This window comes from Pan paniscus, chromosome 14 (assembly GCF_029289425.2).
Source record: "Pan paniscus chromosome 14, NHGRI_mPanPan1-v2.0_pri, whole genome shotgun sequence".
In the NCBI taxonomy this organism is placed as follows: Eukaryota; Metazoa; Chordata; class Mammalia; order Primates; family Hominidae; genus Pan; species Pan paniscus.
This window is the reverse complement of record NC_073263.2, coordinates 104079973-104094514: the sequence shown is the minus strand read 5'-3', so window position 1 is coordinate 104094514 and position 14542 is coordinate 104079973.

Genomic DNA, 14542 nt, shown 5'->3' with positions numbered 1-14542 from the left:
TAGCACTTTGGGAAGCTGAGGCGGGCGGATCACCTGAGGTCAGGAGTTCCAGACCAGCCTGGCCAACATGGTGAAATCCCATCTCTACTAAAAATATAAAAATTAGCCAGGCATGGTGGCATGTGCCTGCCATCCCAGCTACCTGGGAGGCTGAGGTGGGGGAATCACTGGAACTCGGGAGGTGGAGGCTGCAGTGAGCTGAGATCGCCCAACTGCACTCCAGCCTGGGTGACAGAGCGAGACTCCATCTTAAAAAAAATATATATGTATAAGGTGTCTAGGATGTGCCATCTCCTGTTCTAGAAACCATGAGAAACAAAGAACACAAAATTTCAGTTAGACTGGAGGAATAAGTTCAAGAGATCTGTTGTACATCATGGTAAATATAGTTAATAACAATATGTTGTATACTTGCAAATTGCTAAGAGAGGAGATTTTAAATGCTTTCACCATAAAAAGATAAGTATGTGAGTTAATGCATAGGCTAAATAGCTTGATTTAGCCATTACTCAATGTACACTTATATCAAAACAGCATGTTGTATACCATATAGATACACACACAATTTTTACTTGTCAATGAAAAAGAAAGACCACTTTCCAAAAAAAGGTATTTAAAATTAAGTAATCCAGTAAAGGAAACAGAATTTTAAAGGCATCATAATATTCTAAAGAAAATTTAAGGTCTAGTTTGGAAAGTGTTATCTTTGTAAATATTATGGTAGTGATAGTTTATAATTCTGTTTCTCTACTTTTCACTTACTGATGTGTCCTGGATTCATATTTCATTGAAATGTATTGATTATATTATAGAAACTATTAATTCAGACTTTTTTATCTTTATTTAAATGTTAAACAAAACTTTGAAAAAATCAGGCTCCTATAAGAGCTAGGAATGTGTTTCATTGCTAATAACAGAGATCTGAAATAACAGTGGCTTAAGCAAAATAAAGGCTTATTTTTCTTTCCTAAAACATTATGGAAGGCCGGGCATGGTGGCTCATGCTTTTAATCCTAGCACTTTGGGAGGCCTAGGCAGGCAGATTGCTTGAGCCCAGGAGTTCAAGACCAGCCTGGGCAACATGGTGAAACCCTGTCTCTACAAAAAATACAAATAATTAGCTGGGCATGGTGGCACACACCTGTAGTCCCAGCTACCTGGGAGGCTGAGGTAGGAGGATCACCTGAGCGTGGGAGGTCAAGGCTGCAATCAGCTGTGGTCATGCCACTGCACTCTAGCCTGGGTGACAGAGTGAAATCCTATCTCAAAAATAAAAATAAAATAAAATAAAATGTCACAGTCAGATGTAGTCAGTTCTCATTGGCATGCTGGTATCAGAGAGCCAGGCTCCTTCTGCATTTCTGCTTTGCACCTGGATTTTCATCCTTAAGGTTTCTTCCTGGGTAACAGAGGCCACTGGGGTTCTAGCCTTTTATATCCATGTTTTAAGAAGGAAGAAAGAAGAAGAGGGGAGGACAAAAGGGATGTATCTGCCAGTTGAGTAAATATTTTAAAATAACTTTCTATTTCTTACACGATGCTGAACTTCTCTGTCTACAGGGGAGCCTGGGAGATGTTTAGCTGCTTTCACTGCCACAATACAGAGGTTGTTTAATAAGAAGGAAAAAGAACTATTGGGTAGGCAACTAGCAGTATCTGGCACAGCTCCTAACTATCTTTTATTCAGTACAAGATCACCCACTGTGAATGTGTACTTAAATATACCGAATAACACCTTAAGAAATAACAATTTTAGGCCTGGGCACCATGGCTCATGCCTATAATCCCAACACTTTGGGAGGCTGAGACAAGAGGATCGCTTGAGCCCAGGAGTTCGTGACCAGCCTGGGCAACAAAATGAGACCTTATCTCTACAAAAATAAAAAATAAAATAAAAAAGCAAAATTGGCTGGGCATGGTGGCTTGTGCCTGTAGTCCCAGCTACTCAGGAGGCTGAGGAGGGAAGATTGCTTGAGCCCAGGAGGCAGAGGTTGAAGTGTGCTGAAATTATGCCACTGCATTCCAGCTTGGGTGACAGAGTGAGACACCGTCTCAAACAAAACAAACAAACAAAATTTAAAGTTCCAGGTATTAAAAAGAAATGTTCAAACCTATAAAAAATCTCTCCTCTTACTACCTGATCACAAAATCTACCAAACTGTAACAATCAAAACAGCATGGTACAATCAAAAGCAGACATATAGGCCAATGGAACAGCATAAATAGCCCAGAAATAAATTCACTCATTTATGGTCAACTGATCTTTGACAAAGTTGCCAAGCACACACAAGAAAGGGAAGAATAGTGTCTTTAGTAAACGACGTTGGGACAACTGGATATCCACATGCAGGAGAATGAAACTAAACTCTAATGTCACACCACATAGAAAAATCAACTCAATATGGATTAAAGAGTTAAATAGACAAATGGGATTACATCAAACTAAAAAGCTTCTGCACAACCAAGGCAACAATTATCAGAGTGAAGAAACAATGCACAGAATGGTAGAAAATATTTGCAAGCCATACATCTGATAAAAGGTTAATATCCAAAATATATAAGAAACTCAACTCAATAGCAACAAACCCAAATAACTGGATTAAAAAGTGGGCAAAGGACTGGGACAAACATTTCTCAAAAGAAGATAAAGAAATGGCCAATGGGTATATGAAAAAATGATCAACATCAGTAGTTATTTGGGAAATACAAATTAAAACCACAATGAGATACCATTTTACATCTGTTAGAAACACTGTTATCAAAAAGACGAAAGTTAGTAAGTGTTGGCAAGGATGCAAAGAAAAGGGAACACTTGTACACTGTTGGTGGGTATGTATATCAGTAAAGCCATTGTGGAAGACAGTATAGAGGTTCCTTAAAAAATTAAAAATAGACTATATGATCTAGCAATCCTACTTCTGGGTATATATCCAGAGGAAATAAAATTAGTATGTTGAAGAGATATCTGAACTCCCATGTTTATTGCAGCATTATTTACAATAGCCAAAATATGAAATCACACTAACTGTCCACTAATGGATGGATAAAGAAAATGTGGTATATATAAACAATGAAATACTATTCAGTCTTAAAATAGAAGGAAATTCTGTCATTTGTGACAACGTGGATGAACCCGGAGGACATTATGCTAAGTGAAATATGCCAGGCACAGAAGACAAATAAGGCATGATTTTACGTATATGTGAAATCTAAAAAAGTTGAACTCATAGAAGTAGAGAGTAGAATGCTCATAACCAGGGCCTGGGGGTGGGGGTGGGGATGGGGAGATCTTGGTCAAAGGGTACAAAGTTTCAGTGAGAAGGAGTAAGTTTTGGAGATCTATGGTGCAGCATGGTAAGTATAGTTAATAATGATGTACTGTGCACTTGAAAACTGCTAAGAGACATTTTAAATGTTCTCACCACAAAAATGGTAAGTGTGTGAGGTGAAGGATGTGTTAGTCAGCTTGATCTAATTATTCGACAGTGTATGCATATGAACAAAACATCACGCTGTACACCGTATATATGCAATTTTTATTTGTTAATTAAAAAACTAATTTAAAAAAGACCTAAAGGGAACCTCTCAATGTGCTCTGGGTCTAGTTTTCACTTCTGTAGTAGCTGCTTCATGGGGTTGGGTTGGGGGCAGTGTTGGAGAAAGAGCAGGTCAATTCTCATTTGGTTATTCATTCACTCAATAAGCAATATTTAGCACCTATTATATTTAGGCATTACACTGTCTTGGGGGGGTAATTACTGTATTTTTATAGTGCTTTATAGTTGATAAAGAACATTCATCTGCTTTTTCATATTTAATCCTCATGTAACACCAAGAGACAGGAAACGGGCATTATTTCTTTATACTATAAATAAAGACATTGAGGAACAAGGAGGTTAAATAAGAAATGCCATTCATAAAATTAGTGTGCGTCAGATCCAGGACTTCAGCTGGGGAGTTTCATTTTTCTACTCCTCTGACTTTAGAAATTTGGTGCTGTTGCTAGTTAGGGGATCAAGGTAGTGCACTCTCTCTTTCTCTCAAAATCTGGGGTGTGTGTAGGTCAGAAACTGCCAAAGCTAGATCTTCTGGGCCACTAAGACACCTGCTTAGTTCTCTTATAAGCATTTGACTATAGTCATTTGAATTTATTTAAATCAATAGTTCTTAGGTCCCATTCTCCCAGCCTTTTCTTCCTATTATGAAGTTAAAATATGAGACAACTGCCATGGTTATACCCAGATTTTCACAAAAGTTTCTCCTCCTTTCATTTTGGTAAAAATAATGCAGTGCAATAATTTGTATTCAATACAGCTATTAAGGTTCAACAGTAATGATTATTTACTGCTAAATTCGGATACAAGATATGTACAACTCCCCACTTCATCATTCTCTTTCTCCCTCAGAAAAGCTTATTAACACGAGTGAGAGTTTCTTTGTTTAAGGAAAACCTTTATTTCCCTCTGAAGTGCAAAGCTCAATGACTTTGCCACTGCACTGAATCTTGAGTCCAGTCTCACGATAAGAAAACTCCCCACCTCTCAAACTGCTCCTGGTAACGCTTCATTAGGAGCAAACACTTTCTTGAGACAAATCTCACAAATGATCAATAGAGTTTCTATTGAGACTCAGGTTGAGAATCTCTGATCTAAATGTCTAAACTCAATGAGCATAGATGCACTATTTATTTTCACTTATTCAACCTTTCAAAATGTACTTGAAATATCAATATTCTTACAGCAAAGGCCACTAGCGGCTTCCTCAATTAATATCTGGATGCATGAAATCCTTTGTCATACTTTGATACTTTTAAGCAAAAAGGACACACTGATTCTCAATCATGGAAAATAATAAAGGGGTTTTTTTTAAGACTAAAATGTGTACTGCAAAAGAATTAACCGGTAATTTTTTTGTTTGTTTCTAAAGTTGTTGAACTTCTCAATAGAAAAAAAGCAGGCAGAGTTTCTGCTGATCTCACTATGAGGCACACAGACTGAAATTTAGTCTTGTATTGATATGTAAATATTAAAAAATGCATATGATTTTTTCCTTTATTCTTTCTCCAAATCTGATGACCGGCAAAGCTCTTAAATTGCATGCACATATTTATGTGTCACATGTAAACGCTGTTCATGTCATCTGGATATCAGTCAGTCACCAAAACGAAAAGTAGGTTTGACAGGCCAGATCTGGCGGCTTGTAAATGTAGATTTCCATCAAAGAACAAAGACCTGAACAGTGTTCCTAACAAGGAAGATCCTGTAGATGTCTCCAGTTCGTCTTCTATATTTGCACTTGTGAGATCATTAGTCAGCTGTATTATTTATCTCCTACACAAAAGTATTTCAAGGTCTGTGGGAGTTTTCTCCAGTTAAGGTTAATCAATTTTTATTACTCTCAGTTTATAGCTTCCCAGATGCTTAAGTTGGTGAAGACTTTCTTGTTTTTAATTTAAGAAAAGAGAGTTCCTTATTTGTCCCCTTTCAACCATTCTTGAAGACTTGAACTCACATGGCTATTAAAAATGATGAGCAGAGAGACTTAGATTTTCACTGAATGTCTCTGAGAAACATCTGCAGCATAGCATATCATGATAAAGTAAGAATAAGGGAGGAATGTTAACAGTTTTAGGCTTTGAAACTTAGTATGTTTCCCCTGAACCTTTTGAAAACCCATAAGCTCTACATTTTTAAACTGAGGAGAATTACAATGTAATTTGTTTAGCTAAATAAATCATTTATACAGGAGGAATAATATTTGTGCTAAGCTCTAATTTACTATGAAACAAAGAGCTAGATTTAATGTAATTGTGTTTCTGCATATAATAAAATCTACACATACATTTTGTCCTAAAAATAAGTTATTAAGGCTGGACGCAGTGGCTCACGCCTGTAATCCCAGCACTGTGGGAGGCTGAGGCAGGTGGATCACCTGAGGTCAGGAGTTCGAGACCAGCCTGGCCAACATGGTGAAACCCTGTCTCTACTAAAAATACAAAAAAAGTTTGCCGGGCCTGGTGGTGGGTGCCTGTAATCCCAGCTACTTGGGAGGCTGAGGCAGGAGAATCACTTGAACCTGGGAGGCAGAGGTTGCAGTGAGCCAAGAGCACGCCATTGTACTCCGGCCTAGGCAACAAGAGCGAAACTCAGGCTCAAAATAAATAAATAAGTAAATAAATATAAAAATAAGTTATTAAGCGAGCTCCTGGGCTTCCATGTGACTCTGGCTTGCTATTACAAATGCTCCAGACCACCAAACTGGATTCCTTTCCTAAAATTGCAAATGAGATTTCCCCACCTTACCTTGGTATCCTCAGATATTACCTTTGCCAATATTTTCTTCATTGTTTCCCAGAAATCAATGATGCAACTAATATGATCTGCAATTTTTTCACCAATAGAGGGAACCATCCACCTGCATTTCTTTGCTGTGTCCTCCCAGAGCCCCCAGGGCCTCATGGCTTCTGTGGGTTGCTTTCCATCTCCTCCTCTGGCTCCTGAACGGGTCCTGTCCTCTGTGCTCCAGCTGAAGCAGTGCCGTTTGTCCATTCCCCTGCTCTCGCCAATCCTGTCTCCAGCAAATCCCTTTCAGGATTTTTTTGTTGTTGTTATCAGCCAGCACCAGGAGTGAAGAATATAGATTTTGGTATCTATGCCTGCACTCTAATTCCACTTTGCAGCAAGCCATGGAGTTTGCCTTAACTTAACTTCTATATAAAGCTGCTTTAATTTTCTTAAAACTCACGACTTGCATTTAAATTGATTCCATCAGTCAACAAATATTCCCTATATACAGCATTTACAAGCTTCCTGCAAATGCAATCCAAATGAAGAGTTCAGGTTAAAAGGGGCTTTCAATACACTATTTCGGGAGACCCGGTGGTAGAATCTCATGGGATACAGGCATTCATATGCAGTCTGTAGTAATAGTTTCCTACTATGGAGATTTTTCAACATCTTTAGATTGAAAAAAAAACCATCTTTATATATAAATGTCATAATTTTTTGCATGACTTTCAAGGAAAAAGTAATGGATGATATTTCTGGAGTACTTAGCTCCAAGGCTTAATGGGGATGAAGGTACTGGAGGAGATATTTTCTTTGATACAGTAAATGAATTAGGAAAGTGTTGCTTATAGGGACATTTAAAAACATGGACATGCAGAAACTTGCAAAGCAGGTAAATACATGTGAGTTAGAGACTGAGAGATAGAGAGAAGAAATGAAAGCAGGAGATAGAGCAAGTGTATTTTCATCTTAGTATTTAGCAAGTATAATCAGGCAGTGCAGGTGACCACACTGAACATAAGGCTGTCATCTGGGTGCTTCAGGAACTTTGTGCTGAGCGAGAGGGAGGAGCACAGCTGTCAGGAACAGCTGGAACAAAAAGGTTCTTGAATCATGTGACTACCATGTAATGAGATTGGCACGTGTCACTGTTGTACATGATCCTTATTAGATAGACTGTCACCCACAGGTCCTGTGTCTTTTCCATCTTTCACAACTCTTCCTTGCTGAGGGATTGCCCTCCTTCTCCCCCACATTGGACCATTTAACTGAATTCCCCAGGATGCAGAGGTCCTTAGTTGAGAATTAAGGAGTGCAGCCATACTCAGAGACATGCCTTCCAGGGCAGATGTCAGCACAGTAAAGACTGTCTTCTTTGCTATTAGGCAAGGCATGGACTGTAGTAATAGCTGCTGCATGTTGTTAAAACATCTTTGATACAGTAGATTCTCAGATTTTCTGAGCAAACTGCCTTGGGCAGAATAGGTACTCCGTAAATATTTATGGTTAATGGTTTCTAGGACTTTCATTATCAATGTCATCTTTGCAGCTCACCATTCTGGCTGGAGAAATGGAAATTCAGCGAAAACAAGCAAGCAGTCCTGTCTTTCCTAGTATGAATATACCTAAAGAACTGAGCTAATCATAAATTTCTTACCAGACTGCAATTTCCCAATTGTTTTTGCTGAATTCTGTTGAGCATACATATGTGATGACTGCTCAAACGATTCCCTGTGACACCCCCTCAAATGAGAAGGCATCTGTTTGGCCTCAGTTGGGAAAGCATGCTAAAAATGTCTCCACTTTGGCATTAAATCAGCTTATTGCAGCAGTGTACACTCCAAAGTAGATGTTTCTTGCTTTTTCTCTTTTAGAGAAGTGATTTCATATATAATCTATTTCTGGATAATCCAGGGACTTTACACATTGCATTTGACCTAAATGCTAAGGTAAGGACAAGTTTCTGCTAGTAAGAAATGATAACAGTTTTTTGTTTTTTTTCTTAGACAGAGTCTCACTCTGTCGCCCAGGCTGAAGTGCAATGGCACAATCTCGGCTCACTGCAACCTCCGCCTCCCGGGCTCAAGCGATTCTCCTGCCTTAGCCTCCCGAGTAGCTGGGATTACAGGCACGCGCCACTGAACCCAGCTAATTTTTGTATTTTTAGTAGAGATGGGGTTTCACCATGTTGCCCAGGCTGGTCTTGAACTCCTGACCTCAGGTGATCCACCCGCCTCGGCCTCCTAAAGTGCTGGGATTACAGGTGTGAGTCACCGTGCCCGGCCAGTAACTGTTTTAATTATAATATAAAGTGATCATAAAGAAGAGTTTCTTAATGTTTGGAAAGACTCCTGAGATAAAAATCATAATGACACATGGATATATTAGTTTAGTAGAAAAATCACTTGTTATCCTAAGCCAAAAATTGCCATTTAACAAAATTTAAGCCAAAAGGAGGACTTTCATAGGTGATTTTAAACAATAAGATGAAAGTTTACTTAAAAGCAATAATAATTTAAGCTTCTCATCCCTCCCTAAAGTAATGAAATCACTTATTTAGTTAGGATAGCTGCAACTTCTATGATATGGGTGCATTAACAAGTTATGTTTTTTTTTAAATTATTTTGTTTTATTGAGATGGAGTCTTTCTCTGTTGCCCAGGCTGGAGTGTAGTGGCATGATCTTGGCTCACTGCAGCCTCCGCCTCCTGGGTTCAAGAGATTCTCATGCCTCAGCCTCCTGAGTAGCTGGGATTACAGGTGTGTGGCACCATGCCCAGCTAAATTTTGTATTTTTAGTAGAGACAGGATTTCACCATGTTGGCTAGGTTGGTCTCGAACTCCTGGCCTCAAGTGATCTACCTGCCTCGGCCTCCCAAAGTGCTGGGATTACAGGCATGAGCCACCACGCCCGGCCACAAGTCACGTTTTAATGCTTTAGTGACACACTAGAATTCACTCCTTAATTGATAGCAGCGATGCTGGAGTTTAGTGATAGATGAGAGTGTATGCTGATGTGACAAGAAGAATGTGCATGAACCCGGTGACATTATAGGTATACATGGTGACTAAAGTATTAGCAGTGTCGGAATAATAGATATCTTCATAGTAGAAGGTCTTTCTCCAAGACAGCCCTGGTAGTCCTCCAATCTTGTTTGCCATCATGAGAACATTTATTACTTTTATACACTGACATAAAACTGAACTCACATTTCATAATTTGGTAGGTGATTTCATGCCTTTTTGTGTTTCTGCTGGATTTAGGGCAGTTACAATTCCCTCCACTGGGCAGCTGTGTTCTCTCCACACCAGGTGAGTGGTCATACTGATGAGGGTTGAGATGTGGGGACCATGGACAGCAGAAAGTAAGCGCTCAGGGCAGAAAGCAGTCATCGGTGGGGGAGAGAGAGTGCCTCCCAGACAAGGGGAAGCAGCACTGGAGCCTGTGGAAGAAAAAACTGGGAGAGGGAGGTCAGTGTGCTGGAGGAGCTGCACTACGGCATGAGCAGCTGTTGCAGCCAGTGGTGCCTCGGACCATTCCTGATTTCCCTGCCACCTTGGGGGTGTCACCATTATGGCAAGACACCTCAGGACATGCCTCTGTTTACTGAAGTGTGTGCAACAAGGCTGTGTTACTTAGGAGATTTATTAAAGATGCAGCGGCTTTCACCTGATTAGGTGAGAGCTGTCAGCCTCAGAGGGTATCCTCAGAGCTTAGGAAGTATTGACCTTCCAAAACTCTATCAGGGAAGAGATAGAGCAGAGTCAGAGAACTGATGGAACCAGCGAAGCAAGTATCACCAGGGCCTTTTGCCCAGGTCTTGACTCTATGTGTCCACTCAGTAGGTGGGCTTCCTTCCTCCTTATTTCATGCGCTTTCTGCACATGATGGGACACGTGTCCAGTGAATTCTTGACTTTTACATGTCATGGTTTCACTAATAAAAGACTGCCCTTTTCTTTCTCCATAATCAATTCAAAAGTCTTTTGTTTTTTTTGAATTTTAATGCCAGAGAGGGGTTAATTTGGATTTCTGGGTCAGATGGTCAAAAATTCCAAGGAAATCCCATTGAAACAGCTTAGCTCAGGAAGTCAAGTCTGTATAAATCAACTGTGGCCAGAGATTTGGGGTCAGTGAGAGAATGGAGCTGCCATTCTAGCCATGGGGCTAGCAGGCCAGCTACTCGAAGGAAGGGGAAGCACTGGGAAGAGGCATCATAGATTTTTGGCTATAGGAATAGTATCAGTCCATTTGGTCATGATGTAGAAAGTTAATTTTTGTTATTACTATTATTGTCATATGAATGATGCCAATTTTATTTCCATTAAATTATCAGCCCCATCTTTTGTTTCTCTTGCTCTTACCAAAACTCAAAGTGCATAATAGGAGCTAAAAGGATATTTGCTAAATTGAATGAGATTTACTTTCATGTCAGTTATGACATATACATATTGTTTACAATTTTCAGTTAAGAATTACAGAAATTAGTATTCTAAATTTTCTTTCAACATCTGTTACAAAAAGTCTCTTTTGTAAGGAGGCATATTCACTACCCTTTGTATTTGCTTTATGTATACCCGTGAAGTTTAGAGATTAAGGAGGACATCAGCCTACTTTCTTTTTGACATTTACAGTAAGGTGACCTACAGCTTGCAAAGTGGCTATTTTTTGTGTTCTTCCCTGCTGGGCTGGATGGTGGCCCACACAGGGCACCAGGGTCACATGTCAGGGATTAATGCCAAGTCCTGTGAAGTAGGCTTTAAAGAGAAAGGAAAAACAAGGCAGAGTCATGAAGAGAAGTCATGGATCCCCCTCCCCACCTGCTTTATCTGGAGAGAAATGTTCTCAAGTCTGCTGGACACAAAACGGGTTGAATTTCAGCGGAGTCCCCTTTCTTATGGTGCAAGAGTTAACGCATCAGTAGGGAACACAGCATCAGTTTGAAAACCAGACAGTCTCGATTTGGGTGCCAACTGAAGATAGGAGTTTTCTGAGGAAACAAGCTGCTCAGAACCTGGTGACTTTGGGGACCTGGGGGAATGAGGCCACCAGAACTATGGGAAGATGAGATTGGGAAAGGCTCTTCCACGGGGAGAAGAGGATGTTTATGCTACTTGCTTAAGCCAGCTCATTGTCAGGTCAACCAGAGTGGGACATCACAGTCAGGCTGGGGGCTAGGGAAAATAAGGGCGTAGGTGAAAAAAAGACTACTTTTAAACCGAGGGACCAAGATGCACTGGATATTTTCCATTTACCACTCCAGGTCCACTTTCTGTCCTTCTTCATCCTTCTCTGTGCTCTGAGAGAATGACTTTTCTCGTCAATGGGTTTCCTTCCATCCTAGCTCCTAGTAAATGGGAGGCCCTGGCAGAGATGGGATGGAGATAAGACAGGAAGGCCAGGGTATTTATTTCCATAGCTTCACCCTTTCGGGGTATCTGTGGTTGGCTTCATCCTCCCACCAAAGGCTCTTGTTGGTTGTCCCTCTTCTATTGTGTCTGTGACTGCTCCCTCTGGTTTCCGCACATTCTCTCTGACCTTGCTCCTTTGCCTGTAGTGATAACTGCTGCTGAAGGGGCTGACCCTGAAGGCAGCTGCTGGGCTATGGGTCACTGATGTGGGATCTTGGTGGCACGTCACCATGTCTTCAGCACCCTTATGGCTTCTACATTTGTATTCTACTTCCCCCATGGTCTTAAAAGTCTTTTCTAAATTAAAATGTCTTTGGTTCTAACTTTAACTTTTTGTTTATATTTGGTAATCTAAGCTTCTACTGTAAACCTAAAAAAATGACATTTATTGAAGGCCAACTATGAGTCTAATAGTATGGTAAACTTTTCCGTATATTGTGCCTTTTACTTTTTTCCACAATAATTATGTAAGATGTATTAGGAACTTCATGAGGAGGCTCAGAAAGATTGAGCTTAAGACGCGTGTCTTTTTGACTTGGATACCTGCACACATAAACACTACACCATGCCTCTTCAACCTTTCACGAAACAGGCAAAAATAACTTACTTTAATTAAAAACAAGGATATAGCTAACTCTGTATTTGTCAGTACTGAGCATTGGAGGAAGAATGCTATGGGAAGTCAACACCAAACAACCACGTTAGAACCAGTAAATTTAAGCTACTCTTTGAAAGATGCGATTTTTTTTCCCCAAAACTTATTTTGGGTTTTATCCCTAGAGAGACTTTATTGCTTCTGACTGTCTTCCTTCTGTCCTTTCACATATTCAATTATCTTAAAATCAATCCACCATGGCGTCTGAACTTCTCTTTGTTTCTTCATCATAAACACTCATCTATTTGCCTTTAATTCCATCCCCCGTCTCTTCCTTGGCTCTACTCTGCTCTTGCAACCCTAGTGTTTCAGGTCTTACATAACAGTCAGTCCCTCCTCTAGCTTTTGAGTGAAAGAAGTCACCTCGTAGGGGTAGATGTGGTTTCCTTGGCACTGGGCTTGGTTAAAGGATGTTGTTGTCTTTGTACAAATTAGGATACAGTCCTGAGTTTGGATGGCACATAGTTTGGCTGAAAAAGCATGGGCTGAGTGCCCATCCCACTTCCCACCTTAGTTGGGTGTCCTTGCTCAGGGCCAGGCAGCCCTAGCTTGGGTCAAATACCTAATTTTCAGGGTTTCTTTGCTGCTCTACCTCCTGTGGTATCTATTTGCTTATTTCTCTGAACTTAGAACCTAGTGATCTTGTGAGCACGCCAGGTAGCAAAATGCCTCTTGTACCGAAGATTCCACTAGTCTTTTTCCAGTTGTCTGGCATTGCTCCTAAACATTTCTTCATTATGTGCCTGATGTGTTTATTACAGTTTTATTTGTAAGAGTAAAACATTGGAAACAAACTGGCTATCTGGCTATTAGAGAATGAGTAAATGATTCACTTGATGTCATGATAAAATAACAATTTTGAAGTTTTGGGACAATTGTTAATGATAAATGCTAAATTAAAAAATTCTTTAAAATCTATGTATACTATGATTGCTCCTATGTAAAAATGTGTGTATAAGATTATTTGAAAGACATACTTAAATTGTTATTAGTTATTGTATTACGCAGTTATGAGTGGGTTTTTCTTCATTCTCTAACCTTTTTTTGGAGAACATTACAAAAATCTAATGTCTTGGATTTTTCCAAAAATGCTCATTTTGGAATATAAAAATAAAATATTTCCTTTAAATTGATTTTCTTATTTTTAAAAAGGCTCTATTAAGTTGCATATCTATTAGTTGCCAATATAATGACTAATGAATAGTTGTTTATAAGCTATATGAAGTATAGAATCTCATAAAATATTGTTGTATTAGAGTGTTGCAACTCCAGCTTGAGGGTGTGGAATTTAGTATACTCAATTCAGACTGTAAAAGTATAAGTTGGATTTGGATAGATATTGCAGAATCTTAACTTAGTCACAAAAAGCTGTGTAAGAAGTTATGTCTGCTAAGTTATTTTTCTGTAAGAAGCTGCTCAGGGAATGGCTCACATTGAATCATCCTGGAAGAAGCTCTCAGCCCTTGTACTTGATATCATAAGGCCAACTGCTGTTGCAAGCCCAAGAAAGGTAATTCTACCTTCTTAGTTAAGGGATTAAAGTGCATCCTTGAAAAGGTTTTCAAGTAAGAATAGAAATGATAAATAAATTTATAATTTTGTGGAAGTTGGATACACATAGGTATTACAGTAAGTTCTCTAGCTAGTCTATTCTTTGCCTGTTTTTTCTTTCTCTGCTTTTAAATATTTAAAGTAGTTAAAAGAGTGAGTTTCAAAATATATCCTTAGACATTTAGGTTGTCCAAGACCCTTTCAGGGGATCCTTGCGGTCAAGACTATTTTCATAATATAAGTTGCCATGTGCTTCCCCCTTCACATGTTATTTGCCTGTTAGGAGCCTGCAACTTTTAAGTAAACAACCGACAGTTTTTTGCCAATCGTAAAGTTTCAGTTTTCAAGATAAAATTAGATACTTGAGTCTGTCAGTGTGAGTTCAACAGTTTCCCAGCACTTACTGAGACTGGGGGTGATACTGACACATTTTTTTTTTGATATTTTGAAGTAAAGTGTGTCCACATTTGGAAGAAGTAATTAACTCAGTAAACCAATATATTCCAAATGACCAATGCATGATGTTATAAAATCATACATAGGTAAAAAAATCTATTTTAATCGCAAGAAAGACCATTGGATTTTAATGTCACAGAGTACAAAAGGTTCATTAATATGATTTCAGATTCCACATTGCGA